Genomic DNA, 14,076 nt, shown 5'->3' with positions numbered 1-14,076 from the left:
TTTAGTCCAATCCAACTAATGGCCCAAATCAAATCTAAATCCAATCCAAATCAGATCTTAATACCAAGATAAGCTCAATTCAAATCTAAGTCTAATTCAGTCCAATCCAATCCAATCGAAAACCAGTGCAAGTCCAACTCGAAACCAAATCAAAAACGAACTGAAACGAATCCAAACCCAATTTAAATCAAGCCCAAATTCATTTCATAAAGCTTGCTTCAGATAGTATTGGAATAAAAACAATGGCGTGTATTTCAGTTATGTACTATTGAATTCAAGATCTTTTCTCACAAAAATGTAACATTTTCTTCATACTTTTAGAAAAAAGTACGGAAAAATTATTTGTCACGGTTTCGAAGGAATTCTCGAACTTTTCCTGTAATATGGCTCATAAGGCGGCGCACACTTTCTTCGTCCATCGTTTTGGTTATCTTATTCCACCAGGTCTTCATCTGATTGTTGTCTTTGGCAACTTTTCTCTTTGCCTTGAGCCTCCTCTTCATGATTGCCCAGTATTTATCAATAGGGCGGAACCGGGGGCAATTGGGTGGATTAAGGTCTTTCGGAACAAACTGGACTCCCAGCCTTCTCTGCATACCATTCTTGAACGACTTTGCTGTAATGACAGCTTGCTAAATCTGGCCAAAACGTCACGGAATGGTGGTGGGATCGAATGCGATCGGCATAATTCGTTTTTGGAGACACTCCTTTTGGTACAGTTTCGGCGTCATTGTCTTATTTGTAACGAAAACTTTCGTTTTTCTGCCACAGCTGCAAATGCTCTGCCAAATCATAAATTTTCGTGCAAATTTGTCGGCAAAAACAAGTTTAAATTTGCTTGGAAAATCCCCCCGAGCCGTTGCCAAGTAAAATATTTGACCTCCCGAAGTCAGCCTTGACATCGGTTTTATCGTCCATCCGAAGACACCCGCCAAACTTGATTAGCACGCGGTCGAATAGCTTTCGAGCACAGATTTTGGCCACACTATTCTGTTTTATGATTCTGTTTGGCTGTTTGCTAGCTCGATACGACTTGATTCCTTCCCGGAGTCGAATTCTCCTCACGGTACTATGGGCAACACCGAATTTTCTGGCCACATCACGGTCCGACAGATTGGGATTCCTCTTGATGGTCTTCAAAATCTTACCACGCAGTTTCCGGTCGACAGTTCCACTCCGATGACTAGCTTGAGGCTTCCGAATTGTCGTCAATATTTCCTTATACCGTTTGATAACGCGCCATACAGTATTTCTGGGAAATTTCAGCTGTTAAGCTAGCCTAGAAGCAGACCACAATGGATTTTCCAAATAACTGTGAACTATTTTTCCCTTTTTTCGGTTTCCATGTTGTTTGTTTACGAAATACAGTCGTTTTGCGGAATGTCAAAAATACATAGGTGAAGCTAACAAATTTCCGACACGTGGGCGCCAAGAACTTTCAAATCCGTCCACCAAGAGCGCCACAATATGAGCAAAAAATTGTTCCAATTCTAAATGAAACTTTATCCAATTCAAATCCAATTCAAAACCGCTTCGATTTCTATCAAATTAAAAAAAAAATATGATTCAAATGAAGTGAACTGCAATCTTGATTCATTTCAAATCCAATCAAAATCCCAACCAGTTCAAATCCAATCTAAATCCAGAACAAATCTAATCTAAATCATTCCAATTCCAATCTTAATCCAAGCCAAACCCAATTGAAATTGATTCCAAATGCGATGGAAATTCATTCCACACCCAATTCAAATCCAGCCCGAAACCAGTCCAATTCAAATGCACATCCAATACAATGCCAATTCACATCCCAAACGCAATTCACATCAAATCCAATCCAAACCCCGTTCAAATCCAGTCTAAATTTATTCTAAATGCAATTCAAGTCCAAACTTAACCCAAGCCAAAGCTCAATTTAAATCCAATTCCAATTGAAATCCAATCTAATCCAATGCAATTATCCATTCAAATCCGAAGGTGTCCACAATAAAATTGCAACACACAAAATTAATTCGCAAAATTCGAGACTTTATCCGATTGCCATCAAACTAGGAAAAAGCGCCCAACATAGCTTTAGCCATCCCAAGCCCCTAGCCAGCGCCTTCACGTGGCCATGCTTGGAAAAAATTTTTTGTCGGAAGATTTGACCATTGCGACCATTATTTTGATCTATTGTAGTATACTTCTTCTTTTGTCTAGGTATTAGTTGCCGACATAAGACTATTGATGGAAGTGTTTGTCACTGTCAATTCATACCTCCATTGTTCCTTTACCGAAGATTCTTAGTCTGCGAAGTGTTAGTGTACTGCATTGGCAGAGCAGATGTTCTGCGGTTTCGCTTTCGAATTCGCAGAGTTGGCAAATATCATTGTCTAGTCTACCAATCGTTTTGAAATGGCGTTTGCTCGGACAGTGACCGGTAAATAGTCCTATTACTTTACCTGCTATTATACGGTTTTCTTCAAATTAAGCAATGATAAGGTTTTTTACGGTCTGGCTGTATAAAGCGCTTAGACTGTCTTAGTCCTGTAGAGGATTTCCAATTTTCCTCTATTGTTTTGTGTTCCCATGCACGAAGTTCGGATTTAAGCGCGCTAGGAGGTGCGGTGTCGTGTGGTTTTCAGTTCCTAATCTTACAACTGTAGTGTTAGACAGCTATTGAACCACACGACTTTAATTTCAAGTGTTATATTATTTAAACTAATATTTTCGGTAGATTATTCTATTTTCAGAGAGCGAAATAAGGCGCTATAGCCTTTGCCAATTGCAGCCTGACTGCTGGTCTAAATGCCATTAGTTCATCCCAGAGTATCATTTAACCTTTATTAGCAGATACTCTCAACGTCTGTAAATAAATCATTATTTATATGGGAAGCGTTCGGTACTGGAGGTCCACGTTTTCTTCCTTTTCCTTGATTTCAAGTAGTTTAATGGAATTAGGTATTATGGTATGTTGCTGCTTCGTTGTAATTGTCTATTCCGGTCCTACCCAACACAAAATATTAAAAATACCAGCATTTTTATGACACACAATGCAAAACTAGTTATTCCTTAATATTTTAGTTTGTTGTCTATCATACGCGATCAATGAAAGTGAGCTGAGATCTATTTAAATGCTTTTTATCATTAAAGAAGTCCAACCAGCCAAATTTCCTACGTTTTTTCGTGCGACGAAGAAGAAAATGTCGACTAATCGTTTTAATTTCCGTCATTCATAAATGAAAATAACTCACGCAAGGCATTGTCGTTATTCTACAGCTAGGAAAACTTGTCTGACCTGCAGAAATTTTGCAGAGTAACATTTGTCATGCCGTCCTACACAAATACATGCGCGTTAGCTTCGTAAACATTGTTGTGATTTTTAGTTCGGACGATGAAAAATTTTGATGGACGGATTTTAAAACGGTACGACGAAATCAATAAATGTAGTCAGTAGCGTAATTTCAATAATATGCTTTAATAATCGCTTTTCAGTGACTCCAAAGTTCACGGATCGGAAGGTAAGTGTGTTTTAGTCTAATCAGCAAAAGAACTTTTGGAGTATTCATTAAATCCATCTAACAAATGATGAAAATTAGTTACTACTTACTACGACGGGAATTAGAAATAAACCCTATTTCTGGTTCCACTTGATTTCTCGGAATACTCTCTACGAGACATGCTGCGCAATTGGCCTGACCGTTAACAAAAAAACGATTGATTCAATTAATCGTCATTTTCCAGGATGCCTTCAAGAATTGGCTACGTTAGTGTGAGATTAGATTAGATTAGATATTCTAAAATTGCTACTCATCTTCGTTTTTGTGGACGAATGTTGGAAAAATTTACATAATTGATCAGAACCAAAAGTACCGGTATTTTTTCGAGTACCAGTACCGGTTTTTCGATACCCTATACCCCCCTCAACCCTATTCCAAATCCAATCTTGAGCCAAATTCACATTCAATCCAATTCGAATTTAAACCCAATCCAGATCCAATCCAAACCCAAATCAAATCCTTTTTTTTTTTCCTTTTTTTCGGGTTATCCAACTGGTCGCTTAATAGCGTATAAAACTCTGCGCTGGGCCCTTTTGTGTTGTCAACAAAGTGTCAGGGAGACCTCAAACATCAGTTCTACCTGACGAGACAGGCACTGGCGCCCACTAAAACACAGGTAGAGCCCCAAGCATAGCCGTCACGCCTATACCCACAGGCGGAGGCGTTTCGGCCCTGCGCGGACTCCACGAACTGACTCTAAGATCTCTCTGCCAAAGGCCGGAATGTCATATTTTAAATATAATGATGATGATGACGATGATGATGATAATGATGATGATGAGAAGAAAAATAATAGATCGAATTTGTAAATGTGCTTTGGACTTTTTGTACCACTCGAGTTGCAATATGTGGTATAGTGAAGAAGTGGAGAATTCGTCAGCCCCGCCTGACACCGGTCTTCAACCGCGCGCCCGCTTTCAGTTTTCCAACACAAACGACCACAAATGAACCAATAGGTAAAACAAATTTCGGAGCATTAGTGGTTATCAACTATTCAGGGCAAATTTAATCTTTCATCCCCTTAGTATTCATAGTGCATTCCCACGATACAAAGTAAATTGAGCGCAGCACAAGCTGGACGTTCGCGGTAGTCGACAGAAGCTTCAAAATATAGAGACTCGCCCGCCTTCCAACCCTCGAGACCAAAGTGCTGTAAAGCTCTGGGCTTAAACGTCTCTTTAAGACTCCACCCCTTCCCATCGACAGAGCCCGCGGACGGCCATCAGAGCTCAGGACAGCCACGGGGCCAGTGCAAAAATCCTACTCTATCTAGCAGCACCGCCTAGCCGAAACTCGAACACGCGACACGAATTGACCTAATTTTCCCATCTGCTACCTAAGAAGTGCTATTACCCGTAATCATTACAGAGTGGTCCTTCGGCATCCAATCGGATCTGGTATCCCGCTTACATCCCCTTACTAACCCTAAGCCCCCGACCAACTCAATCAATCCGACATTTTTCGGAGATATTTGTGACAGTTGTGATAAATAAGGATGAATCCCAGAAAACTTCATCTATTGTCAGAGATCCCCATGCTGGCCTTATTCTTAAGCGGAATAAAAGCACTTTCTGAACAACGCAACAATCACATTTGGTAAATTTTTACCCCGAGTCCCACTTGAAATCACAAAAGTATTTTGATATATACCCACATTCAGAAGTAAACGTGACCGCTGTTCATTTACTGATTAGTTAAAAAGCCCTACACCACGACAAGGTTCAGTTTTATCGTAGGGCAATCCAAACCCAAATCAAATCCGTACCAAATTCTTTCCAAATGCATGTCAAGTCTAATCCTAATCCAAGCCAAAGCCAATTCATGTCAATCAAAATCCAATTCAAATACGGTCTAAATTCAATTCAAATCTAATCCAAATAAGATCAAAATTCATTCCAATTCTAATCGGAATCTCATTGAAATCGAGCCCAGAATCAGTTTAATTTCAATACAATTCCAATTTAATCCAATAAAATTATCCATTCAAATCTAATCAAGTCCAAATCCAAACTAAATCCAATCAGAATGCAATCCGGACCCAATTCAAATTCATTGCCAATCCAATATTAACTCTCTGGTGCCTAAATTTTATTACTTTATCTTGTGATCTGTTATCCGAATTTACTGATAAAAAAAACCAATACTGAAAAATATGAATTTGAATTATTGTTACAGAAAAATAGTAATTCAACAGTAGCATCAATGAAAACAAACTTTTTTGTTTTCTTGGTAAACGTCAAATCTCCCCCGCCGGCCCGTGGCAAATAGACCACTGCTATCCTTCCAAAAGCAAATGAAACGCAATCCCTATTACTTATTTGGACTTTGCTATGAACCACCCTTCCTCTTATCAACCCCATGGAACATGCATGCCAAGTTTGGTGGAGAACGGTCAACGCACTAGACTTTTTTTTGCTTATTTTGTTGCTAATTTTGTAACGATCCGACCACGGGAAATGGATGAAAAACGATCAAACACTTAAATATTCTAGTGTCGCTTGGAACAAACTCGTCGTAATAAAACGTCGCTCCTGTCAAAACACGATTTTCGAATTTTATGTACATATCTTTTTCTCGGAAACTAATTAAGGTCTTAAAACTAATTTTTTTTTTTGTTTTGTTGATAGACGTTTGAAAAAGATTGTTATAAGCTTTGTAAACAATATAAAGCATGAGAAAAAAGAAAAAGAACAGAGGGTTGAAAAAATAAAATTTGTCTTTTGTGTTTTCTTTGGCTGTGTTTCATATATATACAAAGCTTAAAAGTCATAAAAGTCCTCTGCAAACTTCTACCAGCAAAACAAAACAAATGTTTGTTCCAATACATTGATTCGTTAACGAGAGAAAGCTACATAAAGTTCGGAAATCGTGTTTTTACAAGAGCAACGTTTTATTACGACGAGTTTGTTCCGAGCGACACTGGAATACTAAAGTGTTTGATCGTTTTTCATCCACTTTCCGTGGTCGGATCATTACAACCATTATAGTATACAAATAGGTAAAAGAGTCTGTAAAATCGAAATTTGAAATAAAAAGTTGTGATTCTTTCAAAAATGTTAGTCGTTTACGTCCCCATAGGTTTTTTACACGCCGCGTAATTGCTCTTGACGCGCACGGTGTAAATAGCTTTTACTTTGTCCATTTTCGGAATTCATCCAAAGGTTTTCAAATACATAATTTTAACGTGTTAATTTTCCGAAACATTGAATATTTTTTTCTTTTAATCGCAAACTCGTTAGCTCTCCTATCTCTATGAAAACAGCGAACTGTGATTTAAAGAAATATAGAGCTTTATCCGCAAACATTATATAGGACATCGCCCTTCATAAAGAAGGTTAAGAGCCGTTTCACGGTGTGCTCAATCCTAGGCACGGCAGCGGAGTGCAAAATTGCCGCTCTGCGGAAAACTTTAGTGGTTGTGAAAGAAACTATAGCAAATCGGGTAAATGCTAAGCCGCTTATATGTTGTAAAATGCATCTGGGTGTTTCCCATGTTGGGATTTCAAATAAAATATACTTTATTGAATCAAATGTCCATTTATGCTTTACTAGCTGACCCGACAAACTTCGTATTGCCACAAATTAACCTGTGTTGTACATAAATCATGAATCTCGGATGATATTTGTCACAATCTCGAGTTTTGCAGCCCCCCAGTGGGCGGCGATTCCGACGGCGGGTCACCGGCAACATTCGCGACCGTCTCGTCCTGAATGATCTAGTGTTACTATAGATAGTTTTTGAGGTCTTGTATTGACTAATGTTTTATGGAAGAGTCTCGAATTTCTCGAGTTCGATTAGTTTTTGAGTTTCGCAAAAAATTCGGTTTTATTTGTATGAGAGTCCATATCCCCCTACCACAGGGGTGAGAGGATTCTAACTATCGTAAAATAAATTCAAGATTCCAAAATCTCCCAAATTTGGTTCCATTTGCTTGATTAGTTCTCATGTTATAAGAAAATTTGAATTTCATTTGTATAGGAGCCCCCCACCCCTTAAAGTGGGGAAATCCATAGAAAATATACCATAGAAAATATTCTTGCCTACAAAAACACCCACATGATAAATTTGGTTCCATTTGCTTGATTAGTTCTAGAGTTATGAGGAAATTTGTATTTCGTTTGTATGAGAGCTCCCCCTCTTAAAAAGGTAAGGGGTCCTAATTCATCATAGAAAAAATGGTTGCCTCCAAAAACACCCACATGCCAAATATGGTTCCATTTGCTTGATTAGTTCGCGAATTATGAGGAAATTTGTATTTTATTTGTGTAGAAGCACCCCCTCTTAAAGTTGGGAGGGGTTCTAATTCACCATAGAAAATATTCTTGCCCTCGAAAACTTTCACATGCCAAATTTGGTTTCATTTGCTTGATTAGCTCTCGAGTTAGGAGGAAATTTGAATTTCATTTGTATAGGAGCCCCCCCTCCTAAAGTGAGGAGGGGTCCCAGTTCATCATAGAAAAAAATTTTGTCTCCAAAAACACCCACATGCCAAATTTGGTTCCATTTGCTTAATTACTTCTCGAGTTATGAGGAAAATTGTGTTTCTTTGGTACAGGAGCCCCACCTCTTAAAGTGGGGAGGGGTCCTAATTTACTATAGAAAATATTCTTGCCCTCGAAAACCTTCACATGCCAAATTTGGTTCCATTTGCTTGATTAGTTCTCTAGTTATGAGGAAATTTGTATGGAAGCCCCCCCTTTTAAAGAGGAGAGGAGTTATAATTCCCCTTAAAAAGAGGGGAGGGGTCTTAATTTACCATAGAATAAATTCTTGTCACCGAAAACACCCACATGCCAAATTTTTCTATTTGCTTGATTAGTTGTCGAGTTATGCAGAAATTTCTGTTTCATTTGTATGGGAGCCCCCCCTCTTAGTGGGGGGTGGGGTTTCTAACCATCACTAAAACCTTTCTTGGCCCCAAAAAACCTCTACATGCATATTTTCATGCCGATTGGTTCAGTAGTTTTCGATTCTATAAGGAACATACGGACAGACAGACAGACAGACAGAAATCCTTCTTTATAGGTATAGATTTACAATTTGCAGACACTTTCCCGTTATTATCCATGTTGTTCAATGGAGTAGAAAATTTTATTGAGGTGCATATACATGCACATTTCATAAAGAAAAATTATTGATTGGTAATTATCAATTGATGACTGTGACTTGCTAGACGAACGGTAAGACAGAATAAATAAAATGGCAAATGAAATTGATAAATTTAAATTTTGTTATGATGCACTTCTTCGGAGTTATCCATGAATAAGCGTATGCTATAAAAATAATGCATAAAATTCTCAATTTACTAGCAATCTGTAGGATTTGAGGATTTGACACGCGTCATTGATTTCAGAAATTTCAAAAGCAGTTTTTAAACTCAAACTAATAGTTTGTACCTTGCCAAGTCTTACTGAAATTGTCATTCAATTCACAACGGTGTTGTTGATTACGTTCATCTCTGAAAGTTGCAGTCTACAAAACATATTTGTGTTAGATAAACGATGTGGTCTAATAATGTCGTGCTTACAGTTGTCGATTCTTTTTCATGAAAGCTAAACTTGCTGCTCGCTCGTTAGCACTAGCCAAAGTTTCATTCTCGGCTTAATTAAAGCCGGGTCTGCAAATGCTAACCGAACTAGCAGAACTGGAAAGCAGGTTAGTTTGATCTTTCTGCTATGATTTTCAAACATTCGTTTTGCAAAACTGGTTTTTTAAAAAATGAGCTTTATGAATATGTATGAAACCAAATGGGATTGCATGGGAGGTATGAGTAATATATTAATGCATAAAATACTAAGCAAAAGCTAGAGTAGAGTCAACGTTCCATGTTTTAAAATTATTAAAAACAAAACGAATTTATTTATGCGATCGAAAATATTTTCCAGCGATAGCGTTTACGTTCGTTGCATGAAAATTCATAACCTCTTTCTTTCTAGCATCAATTTATACGAAATCATTTTCGCATAACAAAGCATATTTTGTAGGTTAGTCCGGATTCACCTGTTCGCTAGATTTCATTTGTTTGCTGCCTGCCCTTCGAGATGGCTTCGAGCTTATCTATAGCAAGCAAGCAAGCAAGCAAGAACAAGAGTCCCTGCCTGGACCAAGCGCAAACGAACGTCGAACGAACGTCTACTATGTATGTTGTAGGTAGGTATTGTATAAAGAATCGAAAAATGCGACCACTAGAATATTTTCCCACATTATACACCTGGCGCTACAAACCAGTTTTTCGATGGGTTAAATGGAAAAAAACAAAAACTGAAATGCAGTAAAGTAGAAGGTTACGTTCTCCGGTCCAGTCTTTCGATTGTTCGGTCTGAGCATTTTCGAGTGCGCCGGCTTTGAGGTTAGGTTTGACGGTGGTTTTGTGCTTCGTTTGTCTTTGTGTTTATGCTATAAAATTTTTATAACGGTTCATTGTAGATTTTTTGTCTTTTAGAAACAAATTTGGCAAAATTATAATTTTTAAAACTTGTTTGAACCACCGATTTTGATCTTCACTGGTCGCGGATTATTGATAAAACAAGAAAACGCAGGTCATGCGAACTTCGCCGTATGTTTGACCGTGAATTAGACAGCCGTCTTGAATTTTCGACGTCAGCTGATAATGAATCAACGGTTTTGATGTATTATATTTTTAGTCGTAAATGCATAGGACAGTGACTTTGTTGTGAGCAGTAAACTTTTAATTCAAGCCCATTCAGTCACACTATCGTGAGCAGACTTGTGTCCCGTAGAAGGGTGAAAAGGTGTATGGTGGCGGGTGGGTGTGGTAGGTGGCATATATTTTTCCAACATTAGGCGCGCGATGGGCTTACCGATGTGAAGAGAACCGTTTACGCGGTGTCTAACTAGGGCTAACCTACGTGTAATGCATTATTTATGTTTTGTCAGTTGATTGGGTTGGGTCGGTTTCAAACCAGAGACAGACGAAAACTGCACTTGAGTTTCGTGAGCCGAGCGAGAAAATTGATGGTTAATAAAATATCGTTGATGAGATGAACCAACAGTGTTTTGGAGCTACTGATGGGTGTAATTACTGCTACAGTTAGATCCACAATTGTAGCATCACTGATTTCGTTACGCTAAAGCTTTTATTATGTTCGGAAAAATAACCATTAATCTATAATTAAATTTCCGCTCACTGAATAGCCAGAATTAACCTTTCGTAATTTAATACTTACCTTGATAGGTTTAATTTATCCTCAGGAACGTTTGCATTCGTGATACTTATCACTTGAATAAATATTAATCCTAACCAGCTCAACATAAATATAAACTTCCGAAGCGATAGGCAAGAGTTTCTTTTCAGGCATTTCATGTATATTTGTTACCAGCTAACTGAAATGCTGTCCATTCCCGATTAGAATGAAATAACAAAAAGCTTTCTGCACCAAATTCTGTGTTTGAAAATAAATTTTGTTCAGCATTTATCAGCACATTCAAATCGGTTGTTCCTAGGGAAATAGAAAGAACATCTGTGTGTACGGTTACGGTAGAGAGCCTAACTGGGTAGGGTGATAATGGACTTGGCGCTCACCTTGCCGTATGCATTGGGTGCTGTTTGCTTTTCCAGGAGCTGTATCACCAGCGCTAGAGCATTTGGAAATAAGCACTGTGAATTGTATTCCTTTTCTCGTTACCTCAGTAAAAGCTTTTCATCGTCAATGATTCAGTGGGTTTGTCTTCAATGCTTTTACGGGAAAAAGTGCAGGACTGTGTACCTATTCTGCATCAATACATGTGTCTATATAGTTTCGGGTGTATCAAGAAGCATATTCTAAATTAAACCAGTTATTTTTAACCTAGTTTTCTACTACTCTTTAATAACGCTGATGAGGTGAACGCAACATCTGATGGACTTAATCTCAAAATAAGCTGTAGTTCTGTAAAACGTAACTTTTGAATGGAGATTAGCAGGTACAGGATAAGAATTGTGGATGATGGCAAAGCCACCAACCCAGGAAGAGGTTAAGAAGCCAATCAGTGAGCTAGAAAACGGCAATGCTGCTGGAAAGGATGGTCCTGGTTGAGCTTCTAATTCGTATTCTGTTCTGTAGATTGACACCGTTAGCGGAGTCTTTCGTCGGGGAGTACCAAGCTTGTTTCCGGGAGGGTCACTCCACGACGGATCAGATATTTACCCTGCGTCAGCTACTAGACAAGTTCCGGGAGTACAACTTGGAGACTCACCATCTGTTTGTGAACTTTAGGACGGCATACGATTCAATCAAACAAAATGAGCTGTGGAGGATACTGCTGCAACATGGTTTTATGACGAACCAAGTTACGCTGATTCCTGCGAAACTGAATGGCAGAATGGCAGCCCAGTACTGGAAGACCACAGTTCATTTGGAGCAGGATCGATAACGGACCTTTCCCACTAAAGTAAACTAAGTAAAGGAATAATAGGAATATTTTTTGACTTCTGTCCATATATTGAGGAACATTCCAATACATTGGCTTTTCCACGTTAGTTTCCAGCGTTGCTTTCTAGATATTCATGTTTACCAGCAGAGCATGAGTTGAAATTTGCATATTCAATCCCAGCTTATTTGAAACTGAACTTCAAGAGACAACTGTGGATCAGATGAAAGTGGAAAAAATGCTTCATTAACTGGTTCATGTTCGATTATTACTCTTTTCAATTAGCCCATTAAGCTTGAGTAAATGAGTTCATATTTGCTACGTAATTAATCACTCTTGTTATGGATGATGGTTACATAGCAAACGTAAATAGAAAAAAGATGTATGTCAGAGATTAACCCCACTATCAAACACTTATTGCTTGAGTGGCCATTAGATTAGATTAGATGAAAAAATGCGTGCTTTCTTAAAACACCGAGTATTATCAAACTCGTTGCTCGGATATGCCACCATAAGCCTCTGGGTCTGACCATGTTTGCTGTTCTTGCGAATTCCAGCAGTTTACCTCCTTTCAAAATTCGAATGTCCAATCCACTTTTATCTATGATCCAGGATCTCTGGACTGAACTGGAAACTAACGATTAAGTATTAATCAGATTCAATTCAGATTTAAATAAAATTGAAGCATTACACAAAACAAATTTAGAATAAAAATTCTCGTAAGCTTATCAATGGTTAAACGCTATTAAGGAGCATTTTACCTGTTTCTATTATCCGAAATTTAAAATAATTCAATAAATTTCACAATATATGACCCTCCCTCTAACTGAATGTGTATCTGGCATGACAGGAGCCTACAATTTTTCATTTGTGTAAAGAGCAAAGCAAAAATATTTTGCGATCGGTACCTGTCTTTCTTGATGAGCCACCACAATCCGACGGTGGAAGTAAGTGAAAAGCCTCTAACATCCGCGTGTGCGGTTGTATGCGTAAGTTCCAAGAACGAGTGTGCTGTGTGCTCTTCTTTTGCGCTGTTGTTTGTACCTCCGCTTGCCCACAGCAGCTTATTAATATACCGTCAGGTGAGCCTTACGGATGCGTCCATTTGCAATCGTATACCTGCTGGTGCTCTACTGGCTGTTGTCTAATTTGATTCTTAACACAAGCAGAATTTCGTCGGCTGGCTAAGGACACTGAACTTCACGTGATGTTTTCTTCTTGCGCTCCTTCGCACCCACACACACACTCTTTCTCACTCGGTATTGATAAGGTGGTCACTAGCTCCTATCGTTATCAAGTTCAAGCCAACAACGGGGTCGTCACTTTCGATTTTCTTTCACAATCTTACCCATAAACACATCTATTGTCGTCACTTGCACACATAATACACACCTGCTGCAGATTACGAGTTTAAATTTATCTATTCTCCGTATCCAACTAAACCGGATGATCTATTTTCACATTAACCAATTTTCTAATCATTCCATTACCACTTGCCCTGCACCTTCGAATGCTTTCTCTGGCCGATTTTTTTTCGACCCAAAAGAGATTCTAATAATTATTAACAACTTCGTCGTCGAAAGAAAAGGCTCGATTCGGGGGCGATTGATTTTTTCCCAATAATTCACTACTGTACTGCCACCATCACGACGACGACCGGAAGAAACAATGCACAAGCGTTTCTTTTGACCACATTCTCTATGTAGGTATAAAGAAAATTAACAACACAAGAACACAGGTAACTTGTTTGGAACAAAATATGTCCCAAAGGCTTCAAGAAATTTTGCCCAAAACAACACTCAGTTAACTGTTAATTCCTCTTTGCTCTCTTAAATCACAATCAACCGCAGCAAAATGCCAATTTGCCATCCAGACATACCACCAACTAGCTGGCGTTTTTTAGGTTTTTTTCTTGAGTTTATTTGATGGCTACTGCAATTTTCTTTAGCCAGGTAAATCCTAAATCACACAACTCACAATCCTCACAATCACAACGTAACCGACGCAACTGACAAAAGGCAACTGACTGACTGAAGAACTGCCAGGCAGAAAGAAACCGCAGCGAAAACAGACAGACAGAACCGACAGAACGGTGTCGGTCGATGCTCGATCAAAGTGCGGTCGAACGAATTTCGTCGATTTTTGTCAGGCTTTGAAGTTAAGCTTGCA

General features: G+C 38.6%; 1 protein-coding gene across 1 annotated transcript in view; it reads right to left on the bottom strand.

Moving 5' to 3' along the window:
• LOC128744086 (uncharacterized) overlaps positions 1–13,873 on the bottom strand; it is a 219,769-nt gene extending 205,896 nt beyond the window's left edge. Inside the window, exon 1 of the mRNA XM_053840860.1 lies at positions 12,816–13,873. The gene's annotated coding sequence lies outside the window, so the exon portion shown is untranslated. The remainder of the gene's footprint in view (positions 1–12,815) is intronic.
• Between the last annotated feature and the right edge of the window lie 203 nt (positions 13,874–14,076).

Source organism: Sabethes cyaneus, chromosome 3 (assembly GCF_943734655.1).
Source record: "Sabethes cyaneus chromosome 3, idSabCyanKW18_F2, whole genome shotgun sequence".
Lineage (NCBI taxonomy): Eukaryota > Metazoa > Arthropoda > Insecta > Diptera > Culicidae > Sabethes > Sabethes cyaneus.
Note: the sequence above shows the minus strand (reverse complement) of the source record. Positions and strands in the feature narration are given on the sequence as shown.